Below are 20,731 nucleotides of genomic sequence, written 5' to 3'. Positions count from 1 at the left end.
CCAAAGCATAGTGGCCGAAACAACAAGCCAGGTAACAGAATTTGTGCAACAATCAGAAAGGAGAAACAGACTCAAGTGGTGATTTTTAAATAACCTGACAATTTTTAAATTACATTCACAGATTTCAATAATTCCACCAATGAGTACCTCCTACTTCATTGCAAATAACTTCCAGATTTTTACTGACTTCGTTATTTCTCTGGACTGTAGAAATGGGAAACGGTAGAAACTGGGAATAAACTGTAGTAAGAAGTAAAGTATTTCTTATGTAAATCTTCACTTCCCCAGAATTGCTGTACTTGAGGAAATTTTGGAGCATTCTGAGATCATAATGTAAACACAAGTTAGTGCTGCTGTTTACTCTCAAGTGAATCCTCACTAGGAAATCAACCTGACAAACCTTGGGTGCAGAGAAAGATGGTAAATACCTCTGATCTCCCCAGCATCACTCTCTCAGGGACATCTTCCCCCAGGCAATCACACCCACCGGCTCCTGAGAGTGCATTTTAAGGAAAAGGAGATGAACAGAATGACAATTACCAGGACTGAACAAATGGCTGGTCTCCTGGCTCCCACAGATGAGCTGTTGTCTTGTGTATCAGCATCGGGAGGATCATCTTGCCACATCTGAGCAGTCAGACGCTGCCAGACAAGGTGAATGGAATAAACCAATTTAGACTCCCCCTGAGCACCCCCAACCAACAACAGAAAATCTTTGGTGAGATGTCCAGTTAATATTTAGAATATTGAGCCAAGTTTCAAAAATGTTCCCTAACACAACAAGTCCACTAGGATTTCCTGGGTTATAAGTAACTCACTTCCATTTCTCCCTCCCATAAAATCAGAAATTTTGTTACTCCGTAGGTAAATCTTACCCTACTCTGGGCTGCATCCAATGGAAGTTACATATGAACTATCTCAGGTCCCTGGAGCCATTTAAATCATTCCTGCTTCAAATCAATGAAAATAGTTTAAAATGACAGCAATAAGAGCTCCCACAAAAATACTTGATAGAGGGGCTAGGTGCCTGGGCCAGGAAGGTAAACAAACGCAGACATGGTCCCTGCCTCATAGGCTAACGGCCTTAGCTGGGGGTAGGGACAATAGCTTCCCTGTGCAGCTGGGATGGGTGCTCTGGAGCAGAGGTTCATGGTGCCCTCCAGGCCTGAAAGGCAGGGATCGGACTGAGTTAGGTGATTGGGAACCTTCCCTGAGGCAGTGAAGCTGGAGCTGAAATCCGAAGGATCCCGAGTTAGACAAGGAGAAGAAGAATGCGGGGGGCCGGGAAGAGCACGGGGAAGGCTGGCGGTGGCAGGGAGCCCGCAGCATCTCTGCGCTGAGCAGTGTCGGGCCTCCCAGAGGGCATCCCACAGGTGCTGCCAGGACCACTCTTACTACCTCACTTGCTTGGCTCCTGTCTGGCCCCTTTAAGGACCTAAAAGCCAGTGATTTGAAACCAGTTCTTTACTCCTTAACCCACAGTCTACCTTCTTATCCTTGTTATTGATTGGTAAGTTATTGATTTCATTCCTGGCTTAGGTGTGGCTTTCGGGAACCCTTTGTCTCCCCTCTATCTCTGGGAATATAAAATGGCCCTCAGTCCCTCAATCTCTCAGATCCCTGAACCCTTTCCTTGCTTAGCATCATTATGACAGCACTTACTGCACTGTAATGTAATTATGAGGCTCCCTTTCTACACCCTAAGCCCCCTTGGGCACTGTGCTTTGTTCACTTTGGTGAACTAAGTGCTTAGCATAAAGTCTGACATATGGCAGTTTCTCAGTCAATGTTTTCTAAATGAATGACCTGGCTTCTTGGCTATAGCCCTGGATTGCGCTTTTGAATTGAGCTTCCAACCACAGTTTTTCCCCCAAGGTTGGGATGTTTTACTTAAACACTGGCTTGGTCTTTCCTTAGCAGCCCACCCCAGCTGCGGAATCTTAAGATCAAGGTAGTGTGACATTCTGCTGCTCCCTCCTGGCCACAGCCAGCCTTGTGCCACCCAGGAACCCTTTCCTCTATCCCGAGTAAGAAACAAATGTGTCCTTGGACACAAAGGGACTAAGTAGAAGAACATAGAAGGACCAGTGCAAATCTATCCCACTATTTGAAATACAATTCTAAGTCGTGCTATCTGATTTGCCAAAGACCAAGTGGTAGGCACTCTGCTAAGCTTTACATACATCATCTCATTTAGCCTTGTCAACCCTATGAAGAAGAGGTTATTATCTCCATACTACAGATGAGAAAAGTAAGATTCAAAAATGTAAGTAACTAACCAAGGATAACCTAGCTAAGTAAATAGTAGGGTTGAGAGTCACACCTAGGTCTGTCCAACTTCAACATCAATGTCAATGCTCTTTCCACTATACCACTAAGTCATACCATAGTGGCCTTAAAAATTGGGCTCTATCAAGGATATCTAATACTCTTGAAACAATGAAAAATGTATCTGCAAAATAGAAGACATTTAGACTAAGAAAAAGCTAAGGCTTAGTAAATAAAGGGGAAAAATCCTTTGGTCAAAGGAATTTGATTACAGTTAAGATAGACATAGCAATGCAAAATATGCTAAGTCTAGATGAATTGAATTAATGATGGTGTAACATGTTAATGAATCATAGCACTATTTAAAATAATTAGGAAAATCAGACTTGCTTTTATAAATAAGAATCTCTGACTTTTTCTGAAAAAAGACACTATTTGAACAAAGAGAACATTACACGAGAACTGAGAGTTAATTATAAAATTGTAATAGTTTTCCACTCTGCTTTTTCAAGCACACAAACTGTCTCATTAATTGTCGTGCATATTAAATAACCCAGGCCAGAAGTTTCTAGCACACACATAACTGTACAACACAAAATGTTCTCCTACAATCAGATGACTGAGCAAGATTAATTGGAGAAGGCATTTTCACTTTCAGATAATCTTCAAGTGTTTAACTATTTCCTTGATCAAGTGACAGATAATAGTACAGACAAAATGTACATGGTGGGAAGGAAGACTGATGTTTTAGAAAGAGCCAGAGTTTTAATATATAAATCTGGGCTCCTTAATCTAGCTTCAAGTCATCTCTGATTTGCCTCCTCTCCTCAACACCCCTCCCCAACTATCTGACTGTCTTGATTTATTACCAGCATTAAAAAAAAAAAAGTCCACTTAGGCATTCCAGCCACAATGACCTTTTGGTCCCTCAAACATGCCAGCTTTTTCCCATGTCAAAGCCTCCACTCCCTCTGCTTCAGTCTCCCCAGCACATCCCTCACTCATTTTTCAGGTCCAGCCTAAGAGTGTTGCCTCCTTGAGAGGCCTTTCCTGCCCAGTAAATGCGAAGTCATCTCCTACACTAGTCTTTCTTGCCTCGCCCATCTCCCTTCCGTCAAAACACTGACCACTCTTTGGAAAGATATGTTCCTATGTGAGTTTATCTGCTAACTCTTTCCTACACTAACCCCTGAGGATAGAAACCTTGCTATTTTGTTCATTACTGTTTATCCAAGATCTGGCATAGTATCCAAAAGTTAGGAGCTCAAAAACATTTGCAAAGTAGGATATACCAGTGTCATGTTAAAAGGAGTCATCTAAGCTCAAAATCTGAATTTAGTAGTCACTGGCATATTGATGGTATCTAAAGCCATGAGGATGACATTACAGAAATGTTCCTGAAATGTGTGTTAAATATTTGTTTTTGTAAATTGCCTATTTTATTTTTTTAAATATATATTTAATGTTCACAGTATTACAGACGTCCCCCACTTGTTTTCAAAGCTGTTGTGAATTATTTTATAAAGAAAACGACTCTATATTTTATATTTTGAATAAATCTCTTGATCCAGTGTTAGAATTACTTCATGTCAAGTGCAGTTCTACCAGGTGAATAAAGTCACAACTAAATCAAAAGTATATGTTTTGTGCCCTAGCCGGTTTGATTCAGTGGTTAGAGCGCCAGCCTGTGGACTGAAGGGTCCCGGTTTGATTTAGACCAAGGGCACATAATTCGGTTGCAGGCTCGATCCCCAAGCCCTCTTGGGGCATGTGTGGGAGGCAACCAATTGATGTGTCTCTTTCACATCAATGTTTCTATCTTTCTCTCTCTCTCCCACTCTCTCTGAAAAGCAATGGAAAAAATATCCTCAGATAAGGATTTTTTAAAAAAAAATTGTATGTTTTACTAAGGGAATCAAAATTCATAATATCCCTATATCTTTTACCAAGTAAGTTCTCTTTTTAAAAAACACTATCCTCAGACACACCTTTTCCATTGCGTCATGACTGACTGAACAAACCATCTCTTATCACCCTGCACAGTGAGTTTCAATCAAAGTGGATTTTATTTAAATCATGTAGTTTCAAAAGTCTCACTTCAATTCATTTTCCCCACTCATATAAATTATATTATTTGATAAAATCTTAATAATTCTGATAATAATAAGTGACTTTAATTCACATGGGACTTTTTAAAGTGGTGCATCACGTACTCTGAAGCTAAGGTTTAAAGTATTTTTAAAATTAATTTTGCAGCTATATCAAAAAAACTCAATGCCTATACATATCCTATTCATTCTTTTCCAAAGACATCTTCAAAGGAAATTTTATGTATAGTTTAGTTTAGATTGTGCAACCACCTCTGCCACATTTTATTTCAATTTGCTGTTTTAGAACCATCTGATTCACTCACAAGAGGATTTCACGAAACTGTTGCACCTCCACCCAATCTGTCACCGACTCTTGAGCTTTTTCTCCTAAATGTCTCTTGAATCCACTCACTCCACTCCATCTCCTCCATTTCCACCATGGCACCAGCCTCTTCTGGCTGGAGAGTACTGGTCTACCTACACCATGCTGCACCCTCAATCCACTCTCCACAGCTGGAATGTTCTCTGCAGGTTCTATTGTCTGGCCCCAACATGCCATGCCAGTCTGCCTCTCACACGTGCTCTCCCTACAGTCCAACCACACTGGCCTCACAGCCACCCAGGCACTGTGGGTTCCCTCCCACCACAGATCCTTCACCTGTGCTATTCCCTGGGCCAGCACATTCTTCTTCACCTGTCTAATTCTTCCTTTTACCCCTCAGATTTCAGCTCAAGCTTCACTACCTCAGGGAAGGTTCCCCGATCAACTAACTCAGCCAAGTCCCTGTGTTTCAGGTCTGGAGAGGACCATGAACCTCTACTCCAGAGCACTCATCACACCTGCACAGTGAAGCTATTGTTTCTAACCCCAACTAGGCGGTAAAGCCAAGAGGTAATATGTATTACCTACAAATCCCTGAACAAGTAAGTAAAATTCTGTAAATCTAGCTATTAAGTTAACCTGTCACAGTTTCACATTTACAGGTAGGAGACATGAGACTCTGGCACAGAGAAAAAAAAACTTTATTGGTCACAGTATGAGTTTCATAATCTTGTCAGTCTCCCTGACCTGCTAGACTAGACAAAACTACAGTGAGAGAAAACACATTAGTGACTGCTAGGCACTGGTGTCAGTGGTGTATCGACCACAACATGTCAGGAGAGAACTGCTGGGAGTGATGGAAGTATTCCATATCAGGAGTAGGAAGGTGTCTACATACTGTGTTTATTTAGTACACGTCAAGAAATTATAGAAAAATTAAAATAATAAAAGCCTGTAAACCTGTATATGCATCCTTGTTTACTCCAAAATGCTGGGACCAACCAACCTTATTACTATGCATCCTACAAACTTTAGGTACTTTTCATGAACCTAATGTGTTCAGCTCCAGAGAGACAATGACACTGATAAAACTATCATAAAACAGCAGAAGTTCCTGAGTTCTGTGGCATCTCAGAGGAAGGAGCAACAGTGTTCAGGGACAAACGATCAGGGACACATTCATAAGAGGTAATATTTGAGCTCATCCCTGAGAATGAATTAAAGCAACAAAGAAAGCGAATAACGGCATCCCAGGTGGAGGAAACAGCATATACAAGGCTTAGAGATCTTCTACTAGACAGGGGCCAAGCAGGGAAGGCAAATCCCAATGACTGGCAACTCTGTAGAGGTTAAACCTTACACAACTGGAGGGAAAGTTACTAAAGTGAAAGCCTGGAAAGGGAAGAATAAAGGGTCAGAGAAAAGTCACTAACCAGAGACCATGAAAACTGGAGCTGGTGAAGAAAGAAATGAAAGCAGCCACCTCTGTGTCTGGTAGCCAGTCTGAGGTCACTATGGGTCAGGTGATCTGGCAGATGAGGGTGGGGAAAGCTGCACATAAATCACAGGAGAGCAGGACACCACAGAACCTGAACACAAACAGGAACCTGTGGGAAAAACTAGAGCATATAAAGTCTAACTGAAACCAGCATCTGTCTCTAAGAACAGTGCAGCAGCTGTGTGGAAGAAAATTTATCAAAGAACACACTCATTCCTGGCCCAGGACTTAGAGAAGTGGAAGGAGGAGATCTGGCAAGAGCCTTAGGAGCTATGGGCACAGAGGCTGCCCCACACCAACTAGGAGAGCCAGCCGGTGGAACAATACACATGGCCTTCAGCAGCACTTAGGGCCCTGAACAGCTCTCTGAGCATGATGCCAGCTGCTTCCCTTTCACCTGATGTTGGAAGAAACATGGATCTTTGTCTCTGCATGCAAACTGGCCTAGTAAAAAGAGCACAGGCCTTGGAATCCATTATGCATGGATTCGAGCCTGGCTTTACCCCTTTGAGGTAAGCAGAGTTCTAACATATGCCCAGTGACTCATGCTCTTATAAAATCCCCTCCCCTTGACTTGTGAATATGAAGGGATATTACTCCCTTAATTAGTTTATATTATATGCAATAGTTGACCTTAAGCAGAGCCTCAGTGGGCTTGACCTAATCAGATAAACCCTTAAAAGTGATGGGGCTTTTCCTGGCAAAAGAGATTTAAAGCCATGAGAGGGATTCAACACAGGGGAGAGTCTCTATTACTGGCTTTGAAGATGGAGGAAGCCATGTGGCAAGGAGTGCAGTGGCCTCAGCTGACAACTTAGCAAAAACACAGTGACTTCAGTCCTACAACCCAGGGAATTGAACTTGGCCAACAACAAGAATGAGCTTGTAAGCAGATTCTTCCCCAGAGCCTCCAGGAAAAAAGAAAGAAAAAGAAAAACATCCTGGTCAACACCCAGATTTCAGCCTTGTAAGAAAATGAACAGAGAACCCAGCCTCACCATGACCAGGATTCTGACCTACAGAACTGTAAGCTAATAAATGGGTACTATTTTAAGCTGCTAAGTTTGTGGTGATTTATTACATAGCAAAGAAAACAAACAGAGTAGCTGAGTGAACCTGGATCCACTCCTTAACCTCCCTAAACTTATATATCCCTGAGCTTATATATGCTCATATGTACAATGTGCTTAATAACTACATTGTAAGATTGTGGTGGAAATTTAAAAAGGTAATGTAAGTAAAATTTTGCTGTGGTTTCTGTGGCATTTGCACATAGGCACTCAAAAAGGTCTGCATTCTTTATTATAAGAATACTGAAGATCACCAATGTTGATCCTATAAGAATCTCCTGAGATGGGAGAGAAGTGGCTATTCCACAAGGCCTTAAGAAGGCTTTAACTTCTTGTGGGATGCAGAATAATGAACTTTCAAAATGACCACATTCTAATTCCAAATATGTTAGGATACATGACAGGACAATTGAAGTTGTAGATGGGATTAAGATTGCTAACTAGCAGACATTGAAATGGGGAGATTTTCCTAGATTATCTGGGTGGGTCCAATATAATCACAAGGAAAGAGGGATGCAGAAGGGAAGGAGCCAGAGAGATAGCAGAATGAGGATGACTCGTCCTAACATTACTGGTTTTGAAGATGGAAGGGGGTCACAAGCCAAGGAATGCCAGTGGTCCCTAGAAGCTCGAAAAGTTAAGGAAACTGATTCTCTCCTAGAGCCTCCAGGAGAGAAAGCAGTCCTGCTGACACGTGTGTTGTGAGCAAGGGGGCAGCCCTGAAAGGAGTCACTCACACATGTTTGTGTCTATCCACAATGCCAGGTTTATTAAGGGAGACCTTCCCAATAAGCTGATAGAGTCACATGCAGATTACAGAGAGGGGGAGCTTATGCGATAGAAATGAGCAGAGTGAACTTCTGGTGCAAAGTCCCAGTCACCGGAGGCATCCAGAGGTGGAGAGCTGGACATTGATCTCAAGCCAGGCAGCTATAGTGGCATCCAGTGGAGTGGAAGTCCAGCAGGGCTTCCAGTGTTGGGTGGTCTGAGCTCTGAGTTCTCATAGCCCACACGGGGTGAAGGTCTCAATCATATTGGCATCCAGATGGAGTCCTTATCCAAATGTCCAGAGAGTGGCTCTTTATTGGATTGTCAAAGGTGTCCAAAAAGTTCACTTTGCTCTTTTTCTATACACCTTGATTTTAGCCTAGTGAAATCCACATTAGACTTCTACAAAACCATAAGATGATAAATTTGTATTGTTTTAAGCTGCTAACTTGATGGTAATTTCTTACAACAACAGAAAATTAATACACTTTTCCCTGTGTTTCTTTTTTTTAATTGTCAGTATTTTATTCTTTGATATTGGTATGTAAAATAACAGTTTGTCTTATAGCTAAGTTTGTATTGCTTGTTTAGCGTCGTATCAACTCCACTCTGGCCTCTGGGAGCTGATGCTCATCCCCACACACACACCCCACCCCATTTTGACAATAGACAAGTTGTATCTGTATGCTGACACCCAGCAGCAAGGCTGTGACATGAACAGAACACTTAAACAAGACTTGACCAAAATGCTTGGGAATGGCAGTACCATTACCTTCGCAGGAACTCACAAACGGACTTCTACCGCATAAATGTGTGTGTTAATTAATTGACAAAATAGATGTTAAGTACTACACAGTCCAGCCCAGAGAAAGCAGTCAACACATATCAGCTGTTATTACTGTGATAGTTGTTTGTAATCCCTAGTGAAGCAGGGAGGCTTAGGCTGTAAGCACTTGAGGGAGCTACAGCCACCAATTGGCCCTGAGAAAGAAATAGGGCCGGGTTTGGATGGAGGCAGTAAGAGCTTGTAAAGGGAAGTGGCTGCAACACTATCTAGAGCAACAGTGACACCAGCCTTTAACTAGGGAACTTAGCTCATGAAACATAAAACACAACTCCACCATCCTTTCACAGGTCTTCTTAGTAACTGGCATTTGCATACAATATGGTATCAGCAAATCATGACAGAGAGAGACCTAGAGGAGAAAGATGCAAAGGAAAATACTTTAACAACAATAACCATGGTGAGTATTTATTGAACTCATTTTGTGCCAGACCGTGTGCTAAGTACACTACAAATAATATGAGTTAATTTGGGCTAGTTATTAAAATTAAGAAAACATTTATAAATGGATAACATTCCTCAATACCCATAGTTATTTGTCAAATTGTTATTTTAACTCCCTTTAGGCTATGCCTAAGGTATTTAGAATCAGAGGCTACTTATGCCTACTAAGCACAAATTTAGGCTAAGGTTTATCCTATAGGTCATTTCACCAATTTTTTTAAATATTTGTTTTTCTTGATTTTAGAGAGAGGGGAAGGCAGGGAGAGAGAAAAACATTAATGTGAGAAAAACATCAATCGGCCACCTCCCATATGCACCCCCATTCCCTTCAGTGCACAGCACTACCCTCAACCTACAGAGCCACACCAGCTAACGTTGCCTAGAAACTACAAATCAGCATAGAATAGCACTTTAAAAGGACATAAGAACCATAACAATTTGACAAGTTCTGCTCAGACATACTCTAGCACACTTCGAATAAGTGGATCAGGGCCAAAGTTTTCTCAAAAGTCTTCTTCTAAATGCCAACCTCTTTAGTTTTTTTTAGGTGGCAAAGCAGTCCCAAAATAACCATCTCCTGAGGTGAAATTTATAGTATAAAGTCATAAAAAATAAGAATGGCATATAATTATAAAGAAACTAAGAAAGGCTGAGGACAATGAAGTAAACTTTGTTGAGCTGTGTTTGAGGCAGAAAAAAACAGTAGTAGGATCACTTGGGGGCAGACGATAGATACACGCTCATTCCTTCCATAGATCTGAGAATAGATGTTGAGTACCAGTCGTTATAGTAGACGGTGAGAATGCAGTGATAAATTAGACACTGCCTCTGCTCTTAAGGAGCTTACACTTCAGTATATGGAGAAAAGGGAACACTTATGCACGGTTGGTGGGAATATAGTTGATTTAAAGGGATTCAATTTTCTCAGCCTAAGTGAATCCCTGTTTCAGAGGACAAGAACTTGCCATTATGAATGAGGAAAGTGATATTATGTGGCATTCAGTAAATGTTTGTTGAATTATCACGGATCCCTGAAGAATCAGTATGAACTGGAAAAGGGTCAAAAGATAAAAGGCAGGGGAAACAATATCTTAATTTCCCAAATGTGCAAAGGATAGATTCTACAGCTTTCAAATCACGAATCCGATGTCAACTCCGGAACGAATCCTGGAAGACACGAAATAAAGAAGCATTGTGAGCACATTCAAGAGGAAGCCACTGTCACTAAGAGCCAATGTGGATACAGTTACATATAGCAAGTCATACTACTCCAAAGTCATTTCCTTTATGACAGAATTTACATTCGGGAAGATCAGCAAAGTGTCCTTCTCGTCCATTAAATGCTGGCTTTTCTCCAGAATTCTGTACTTAGCACTGACTGGAGCTGCCAATTTGGTAAGACATAAACCTGGAGCTTCTAAGAAGAAATATTTGGAGAAATCCTACCTGGGAGTGAAGAAAACACAAAGGAAAGCAGAGCTAAGCAATGAAAATAGAGCTCAGACAATATTCGAGGCCCTGGATCGTCAGCCCTACCTCTGACTTTTTCGTTAGTCAATATACTTCTTCCCCTTACTTACTTACCTACTTACCTATTTACTTAGTTACTTATGTATTCATGTATTTATTCATTTTGGTGAGCTGATGTAAACTAGATCTTGTGATTCATGACCAAGAGCCCTTGCTCATACATTCAGCATTCTGCATAATGCCTCATTAAGAGCATTTCTTTTCATCAGACTTGATTAGGAGCACTGTGAACCACTTGGGCTGGCAACTTTCTAAAACTACACTGTGAAACTGTATTTCATCCAAGGTGACCAAGATAGTAAAGATTCTTGGAACTAAGCTAGGTAAGAAACCAAGGATGCTTACTCTGCGAAACACGTGGCTGCCTTCAAATATTTGAAAGGAACTCATGTATAAAATTGAACAGATTTTTTCTGGCGTGCCAAAGGATAAAATTTAAAAGAAGACAGATTTCAGCTCACCTGTGCTCATTTTTGTGCTCAACTCATTTTTTTCTCACCTGTGAAGTACACTGAAGAACATATACATCACTCCAATCCTTTCCAACAGTGAGATTCTCTGATATATTCAGTATGTTCCTGATTACTTTTAAAGGTAAAAACAGCCCTGGGCAAAATTCAGCAGATATTTGCTGAGTGTTTCCTATGTGCCAGGAACCATGTGCCTTCATACATATTCCCTACATCACTCCATCCCTAGTAAAAAGGCATCTCTGCAAGACAAACCATTTCAATGCCACCACTCTTTCATACAATCCATAAGACAACCTACATTTCTTCTTGTTAATAAAATAAGTTCAGGAAATAAAATGTAACTCCTGTTTAATTTGCATACCAGATTTGGGAAAGGGCTCAAATAATTCCGCATAATCCAATGAGGAATTATCCTCACTGGACAATCCAATTTTCCCCAGTGTGTAGCTGGACACCTTAGAATCCATGTTAGGTATTGTCAACTGCCCACCCAACAACTATTCTTCCTTCTTTCCTGCTAGAAGGGCCCTGATTTGATTAGATCAGCAACATGCTCATCTTCAATGGGTGAATCATACATTCTATAAAATTTATTGAGTACCTCCCTATGTGCCAAACACTCAAGACCAAAGATACAAGTGAAAAAGCAATTTCCTATCCTTTTGAAGTTTCAATTCTAGTACAGAAAGACAGGTCAGAAACAATAAATATAACATCTAAGTAAATTATATGGTATATTAGAAGATCAATGGCATTATGAAGAAAAAATGGAGCAGAGGAAAGGGAATGGAATGCCAATGGTAGAGGTAAGGAGCAGGTTGCAATATTAAGACTGAGTGGTCAGGATAGGCCTCACTGAAAAGGTGAGATTTAAGCAAAGGCTTGAAGGACGTGTAGAAGAGAGCTAAGCTGGTGTCAAGAGAAAGGCATTCCAGACACTGGGTACAGCTAGAGCAGAAGCCCTAAAGTAGGCGCATACCTGGCAAGTCAGAGATCTATCAAGAAGGCCAACATGGCTGGAGTGGGGTATGCAAAGGGGAAAGCAGTTGGTGACAAGGTCAGAGAAGTCACAAGGGTCTAGATTATGCAAGACCTTGTAGGCATTTGGGAACCTTTGGTTTTTACTCTGAGTAAAATGAGGACTCTTCAAAAACTTTTGAACAGAGGTGTGACATATATAACTTTAATTTTGAAAGGATTATTCTGACTACTGTGTTGAGAATGACTGTAGAGTGGATAGTCAGACATAGAAAGACCAATTTGGAAACTATTATGGTGATCCAGGGGAAAGATGATGGTGTTTTGGACCACAATGTAGCAGTAGAATCAGTTAGTAGGGGTCAGATTTTGGATGTATTTTGGAGGTAGAGCCAACAGGATTTGCTTATGGGTTGGATGCAGAGTATTAAAAAAGAAAGTTAAAGTTGTTTCCAAAGTTTTAGCCTGACCAACTAGAAGGACGAAGTAGCCATCAACTGAGAAGGTGGCTGAGGCTGGAGCAAATTTATGAAGGAACACTAGGAGTTCACCTTTAGACATAACCTGGGAGAGATCTGGGCTAAAGATAAGAATGGGGGTGCCATTGCCATAGAGATGACATGACTGGATAAGATCTCCAAGGGTGGGTATAGATAGAAAAGAGAAGAAAATTGACCACTAAGAGAGCTCACTAACCTAAAGAGGTCAGGGAGAAGAGAAGGAACGACCTAGAGAGATTAAGAAGAAACACTAATGAGGAAGAAAAAGAATAAAGCCCTGACAGCTCCTTCTCCCTATCTGTCAGACAGAGAGATTGGGAGAAAGTGTGAAAGCTTGTGATTAATTCAAGTCCCAACAATAAAGTTCTAGCAAAAGAGTAAGTATGCTTATTTCCATATGTCTGGCTTTCGATCAAAAGTTCTGAACGAGAATGAAAACACAGCATATCAAATTTGTGGGATGCAGCTAACACAGAATTTGGAAGAAAATTTGGAGCATTAAATGCTTATGTTAAAAAATAGGAAAATTCTCAAATTAATTATCTAAGTTTCTCCCTTGAGAAACTAAGAAAAATTGAGCAAAGTAAACCCAAAGCAAGCAGAAAGAATGAAAGAATAAGGGTAACAGCATAAATCAATAAAATTTGGGAACAAAAGGCAATAGAAAAAAAACAATGAAACAAAAGGCTGATTCTTAAGATCAATAATATTTATAAACTCTCAACCAGATTGATCAAGAAAAGATGATACAGCCCGGCTGGTGTGGCCCAGTGGTTAAGCATCAACCCAGGAACCAAGGGGTCATGGTTTGATTCCCAGTCAGGGCACATGCCAGGGTTGTGGGCTCGACTCCCAGTAGGGGGTGTGCAGGAGGCAGCCAATCAATGATGTTTCTATCTATCCCTCTCCCTTCTTCTCTCTCTAAAAATCAATAAAAACATAGTTTTAAAAAAAGAAAAGAAGACACAAATTACAAAATGTCAGGAATGAAAGAGGATATATCATTATAGACCCTACAGATAGTAAAAGAATATTATCAATTCTACACCTATAAATAAAATGGGCAAATTCTTTGAAAGTCACACTGCCAAAGCTCACTCAAGAAAAAATAGATAACCTGACTAGACCTACATCTACAGGACTTTATCTATATTTGCTATTCTGTTTGCTACTTACTGTACCTCCTGTGTTTTCCCTCCAGATCTTTAAATAAGCCACACAGCTCAGGGTGATTAGGTCCCTCCAATTAAAGTAGCAATTTGGTTTTATTGTCTTCAAAGTATTCATACCCCATGAAGGTATCTTGTTTGCCTTGTATGTATTTGCTTATGGTCTGTCTCCCCACTTTGTCTGTCTTGGTCACCAGTGTATCCACAGAGTTTAGCACAGTGCTTCAAATGTTGCAGGTGCTTTCGTCATTAAAATGAAAATCCACTAAGTCGGTCATTTCCTATCGGTCACTAATTTGTCTGGACCAAGATGGGTCCACCTGGGGTGCAGACTTCAACAAGCCCAATCTCAAAATCTAAAGCCCAAGCTTGTGACTGAACAAACTTAGAGGCAAGTCCCTGGAGAAGCACTTGTCCCAGTGGGTAAGACAGAGATGAAGGAGAGGTTTCAAGAAGAAAAAGGGCCCAAAGGAGGCAGATGACGGTTTTCCCCTAATGACAATAATAGACATCACGACAGGGAGTGACCCTAAGTGCCTAGAACAAAGAACTCGCTCTCTTTGAGAAGCTGGGATAGTCAAATCAAACAGAGCTGCCATTCCAGGGTTGGACCAGCCCCTGGTTGGAAGATAAGATTCAAACCCAAAATAAACTATGGTATTTTTACCTTTACAACAATTTTTATATGATTCACTGGCAAAAATAACATTGTTATAATAGGCAGTAATACACTTCCTCCCACAAAAGGGAGGTCCTGTAGTTATATAAAGAAAGTCAGCAAATTGGGACATTTTGCCTCATTCCAGCCTCCTTTTAACAGTAACAAGGAGCCTTTGAGTTGCCATGTGAATGTCTCACACAGTTATTTTACTTCCCAAGGGATATTTTCCTAAAAGGAAAAAAAGAAAAACCTAATTCAAAAGAGTTTTTCTCTTTTTTTCCTGCCAAGGTTGGTCCTTCAAATGAAAAACACAACTTTGCTCAACCAAGAGGACAAAACTTAACTTTGAAAAAAGAAGAAAAAAAAAGAGGTCACCTGAAAAGCCTGATTCCTTGGGTAAATTCGGTCAGGTAACTTGACTCCTCACACACAGAATATTGTCTCTTGAAAGATTTAATAACTCTTTCACACCAGGCCCAGCAATATTCCCCTCAGAGCCAACAAGCCCTTCAGGGAAAGTCAATAACTCAAGGGTTTTCTTGCAAAAAGAAATCTGCTCTTTACTGATCCCAACTACTGTCCTAAAACGGAATTCAATAGGCTTGTTTGGGAAGCGTCCTTTCAAACAACCAAACATTCCCCAGTTTTCAAAAACGCCCTCTAGGGGACAAGCACAGTTTAAAATAAATCTCTTTAAAATTCAATTTTTCAGACTTATCTTTGACTATCATCTGCCTCAGAAGAATAGAAACATATCTGAGTTTGGAGTCATACCTGGGTTTAAACCTCAATTTCACCATTAACAACCTGGGTGACCTTGAGGGATCCCTCAGCCTCTCTGATCACCAGATCTTCTATAAAAGGGAAAAAATGATGTATTTACAGCAGGACCACAAATTTAACTCACACTCAACTCAGTGATGTCTTAATTGTCCATAAACTAATCTGGCATTTCTCCCAGGCTCCCATTTACTGGTTAATGGGAAAAGAATTAACTATATGTCCAATGCAGTTTAAATTTAATCCAATCTGATCATTTAAACAATCCCTTTGGGCAATGTTGAGAATCTCTAGGAGAAAAAACTATTCAGGCTCTCAGCAGTGCTGGCTTTATGGGTGTGAGACCTGTGCCTTTGCATTTAAAAGGGCCCACACTTGGTTTAATGCTCTTCTGTCAGAATTTTTAAATTCTTCATTTTTGAACAAGGGGCTTATATTTTCATTTTGCACTGGGGCCAGAAAATTATGTAGCCAATGCTGGCCCTCAATCAGCTGCTTCTCTCCCTAAGGTGGCATCTAGATAGCTGAGGAGCGAGGTGTTGATGGGTCCTAATGACACTGAGAGAATGGTCTCCTGGCCTTGTGGGGGTCACTGGCATGCATTGGGAAGTTAATATAGGTTCAGGACAATAACCATTATTCACTGGGGGCTTCCTGCTTGTTTGGGAAGCAAGTAACACCTCTGCATGGCTCAGCCTCACCCCAGCTCTGTTGGTAGCAGACTGTGGAATGACTACTCCCCTCACCCAGTCTACTGGCCTGACAGTTCATCCTACCTGGTCAGGGCAGGGTGGGCAGATGGTGACATGGAAGGCCCACTGGCTATTGTCACACTGTCCATAAAACATGGGAATTAGGAGCAGTTTAGGAAAACAAAACCATAAGATCTCTTTCTGTCCTTGGTTCATGGCCAAATTGCTGTGGTCATACACCCAAGCTGGTACAGGTGAAAGGACAAGAGATGAGCTTTCCAGGGCTCCCCAACTTGGTAATGGTTGATCTCCCCTCTTTGCTTACTATTACTCTCATTTTTGTAACATGACTCCTTTCCAAGCCATGGGAGACATTATAAGACACAAATCACTATCTTCTCTTCCTATTCTTTTCAACAATCTCCTTGGCCAAATGTCCTGCCTCTTAATGCTGATCTTTTTAAGCCTAAACTGTGTACAAGAGTGTCTTCTCTATACGTGGGGACGCCCTCTATGACCTGAGTTTCCTGGGCTCAGCTAGTAATGTGTGAAATGGAAAATAAAGTAATTTAGCAAATCTTCTATCTCCACAACACCTGGCTAAGAGGTAAAAAGTTCTTCTCTTTCTCTAGAATACTAAACCTCATGACTCCCCTTCAGACGTCTGCCCTTTTCAATAAAATATGACATAAGAAGGAAATTAAAATTCACCCATTTAACATTTGCAAAAAGTATTAAGCCAAGAACATTTGTTTTGCAGGTTGTTTTTGAGTTTTGGTTTTTAGGTTTCCTTCCCTTTCAGCAACCCTACCTTTTCCTTTTACAATTAATTCTTGAGTGTATGCAATGTCTAAAGCAGTAAGAAAGGGAGCCTGCACTTGACTCTTCAGGGTTGGAATTAGCTCTACTCCAAACCTCCTACCTGAATCCCACTAGGTCCTCAAACTCACCATGTCCAAAATTGAATTCATGTACCTTTCCCCCAAACTAGCTTTCCTTCTTGACTTTCTTCTTTTATCTGCATAGAAAATGAGGTTAGAACAGCGTTTCCCAACCTTTTCTGGTTCACAGCAACCTTAGTGTCTTTTTAATTTTTTCATAGTACCTCTAGACCAAAGGAAATACTTATTACTTCCATTTATTAAGTAGTTAGGTCCAAACAACTTTGTAAGTTTATATGTCCTAATAACTTAAATACATTTGAAAAGTAATACACATAAATTTTTAATATTATTTTATTTCATCCTTAAAGCACATTTACTTAAGAATGGCACGTGTGTAACTGTTGGGCCCTGCACAACTTTTGCAATCTTGGAATCAAATTGGACACCACCACCCTCACTTCCTGTTCCACAATGATTTTCATGCAGTACTTGCTTTTTATCACAGCAACCACCAAAAATCCAGCTTTACAAACGTACAACAGCACCAAGAGGGATGTATCACTGTAACGTTGATGCTGTGACCTATATCAAGCTAGTAGTTTGCATGGTGTCCAACAGTCAAGAGTATAATTATGTTTCCCTCAAAATTTAAGAAGCATCCCACAACACCCCCTGTGAATTCACCGTGGCATCCCAGAGCATCTCAGCTGCAGCTTGGGCATTGCAGGGTAGAATGATAATTTGGAGCATGCTGTGATAGATCATTGCAGTAATGACCCCCATGAATCAGGCCTTTCTGTACCCATGCACTGGAGCCAATGTGATTTGCTTTGGCTAATGGGACATTGGTAAATGTGACACAGGCAGAGGCCTGAAAAATACAGGTACTATGAGGTTTGCCCTCTTTTGCTGTTAGAAATCCTCTGCCACCATGTAACACACCCAGGTTAGTCCCCAGGGAGATGAAAAACCTTTTAGAGAGAGGCCTCAGCCATCCCAGACACTTGAGTGAGGCCAGCCTAGACCATCTAACTCTATCCAAGCCAACCCAAACAAAAGAGCTGCCCACTGATCCATAAATCATAAAACATAATGAAACTTTTTAAATTTTAAACCACTGTTTTGGGTGCTTTTAGGCAACCAAAGTAACTGATAAAATGCTAAAGCAATTGCACTTTATACTTTAGGTAATAGAAAACCAATAAAAGAATTAATTTCTTTAGTTGAATAGAGTTATTAAATGGATGAATTCATGATCATTCAATTGTCCCCTTGGAATCCTCTTAGAAATAGCTGTGATTTTCAGTTTGATAGCCTCAGGAACAGATCCTGAATTCATAAACATTTTATTGTGAACAAGATTAAAAAATTGACTTCATTCATTTAACCACAGGTCTTAAAATTATAACATAAGTGATCATTAATATGTAAGGAAGCCTGTTTGTAAGGAAAATGTGAATATTAATTTGATTATCAAAAAGGTAAATAGATACCTTTTTGCAAAGTATAAGAATAGCCCATTCAACCCTAAGTCTGATTGCTGACCACTATAACCAGAGTGACCAAAACCCAGCCACAAACATGGAAATGGCCTCACAGTGGCAGAAATGTGTCTGCCACAAGATGCTGAATCTTGATGCTAATCAGAGCCATTCTCAACCAAATGCTAATTCGATATAGCAGGGTCCCAACCAGAGCTCACAGAATGTCAAGGGGAACAGTTTCCAGCAGGGGAAGTAGGCCAACAATCTAAAACACACACACATGACCTTGAAAGTACAACCAGGAGTTGCTCTTCAGGACTATGTGGTTTAAAGTGCTCCAGGAAAATCACCATTGCACAGAACAATAAAATATATTCTCTATAAGGAGGAGACTAAGTCACCAAGAAAATGATGTTTGTGGAAATAAGTTGAAAGCTCTACAAAAAAATTTCCATTAAAAATGATTAAGAAAAATAGTATAGGCCTTGCTCTTCCCCACTTTGTACCCTCCTGTGCCTCTTCCAGCTCTTTTTCCCCCCTGCCCAGCCTGCTGGCCAGCAGCAACCCACCACCAGATGCCTGACAGCAAACTCACAAGCAAGAGCTAGGACCAGGTCACAGCCTCCCGTAGACTTCCACACCAGCCCCTTTGCGGTTCCTCGCAGCAGGTCCCCCTCAAGTTCTCACTTGTCCACAGTAACTGCTCTGATTTGCCAACTCTCATCCTAGACCCCCTAATTCTTCAGCTTCAGTTTTTTATCCCAGCAAGGAGTTTTTTGTAGCAATTGAAAAGATGAATCTAAAATTCATCCAAAGAGCTTTAACAAAAAACAAAGTTGGAAGACTTGCACCCTTTGATTTCAAGACTCATTATAACAGAATCTATAGCAGAGCTGTAAAGATGGACACCTAAATTATAGAGGGGCAAAATATTTGGTAGAACTGCTGTCTGAGGTAACGGGAAAATCAGGCCACATGTCTACTGAGTCTGTAGCTCTGGGGGAAATGATTGTTGGCCAGAGAATAGCTGTGGGCTCACTTTCACTTTGTACTTCAGGCAAAGTATTACAAGAGATGAGCTCAGGAAATAACCAGTTACTTTATAAGCAGAAATTGAAGAGCCAGAAATTAGAGGCCCAACTAGAAAACTGTTACAAGAGCTATGCACCAACATGGATGGGAGAAGGGCCTTGCCTTCTTCTGGAGATGTTCATATCCAGATAAACTCTATGCCCAAAACATGTGCTGAAAAATCTAAGCTCAAGAACTACATGGAAATCCTCTTGGAATTGGGCTTCTAACAATTTCTATGTATTGAAAAAAAACATTATAAACCAGACTTTTCTAAGAGAAAGGTATGCTTGGTTACTGGTATTATTGGCAGGACCTTCTGCTGTCTTTCACTCTGTCACTTTATTATAGCTTAATCATTTTAAATCTTACTTTGGATCATTCAAGCTTCTGGGAAGTACTTTGGATTTTTGGAATTAGACTTCATTCTGAAATTTCTTTTCATAGGCTCAAAATGGTTTATTTTATTGGTGCCTTCTTTCATAGTGCCTTTTAAATCCAAGAGTTACTGCTATAAGTTCTTCAAAGAATTATGTCAGTATTACTGAATTTTGTCCCCATATCAGTTTGGTTTCATTACCTTATTAGCTATGGGGAGTTTGGTGATATAACTAGATAGATTCTTGGGATATAACTGGCTTTGTTCTACCTCATTTTAAAGCTTTTGGATTTTACGATATCTGAGAACTTTCAGACAGGTTCTGTGAATATTTTTGCCCAATCGTATTATAGAGGGACTTGTTCAAGTGAATACTTGTTCAATATGTCAAGCTGAATTTCAGAAGATTTTTCTTCCCATCTGTAAGCTTATATTTTCCAAAGAGTGTATTACCTTATGGTTTTACAGAGAAAAAACATGTCCACTGTGCAGAACTGGTTTCAGACCATATCAACACAGGGAAAGATGGGGCTACTTCATTACACCTTCAAATATAATTCAGTCCTATAAACAAGACCACAAAACATTAATTTCATTGGGTTACAATGACTATTACTAAAGGCATTAGGATAGACATCAGTGCCAAAAATGAAGAAAAAGTTTTCCAAACATTTTTGAATACTAGAATAACATTTAAGTGTGTATTTCAATTTTTTTAATTAAATGAGTAAAAGAACACAGTGTTTTTAAAAATATGTAATAGTCAACCTAATATATATGTGAATTTTTTTTTAATACATATCTTTATTGATTTCAGAGAGAGGAA

The 20,731-nt window shown here is 40.3% G+C and overlaps 1 pseudogene; it reads left to right on the top strand.

Annotated features, from left to right (window-relative positions):
- Positions 1–7,794: 7,794 nt before the first annotated feature.
- On the top strand, positions 7,795–20,462 carry LOC107540079 (E3 ubiquitin-protein ligase RNFT1 pseudogene; annotated as a pseudogene).
- The last annotated feature ends 269 nt before the right edge of the window (positions 20,463–20,731 follow it).

Source organism: Miniopterus natalensis, chromosome 9, assembly GCF_054644295.1.
Source record: "Miniopterus natalensis isolate mMinNat1 chromosome 9, mMinNat1.hap1, whole genome shotgun sequence".
NCBI lineage: Eukaryota > Metazoa > Chordata > Mammalia > Chiroptera > Miniopteridae > Miniopterus > Miniopterus natalensis.
Note: the sequence above shows the minus strand (reverse complement) of the source record. Positions and strands in the feature narration are given on the sequence as shown.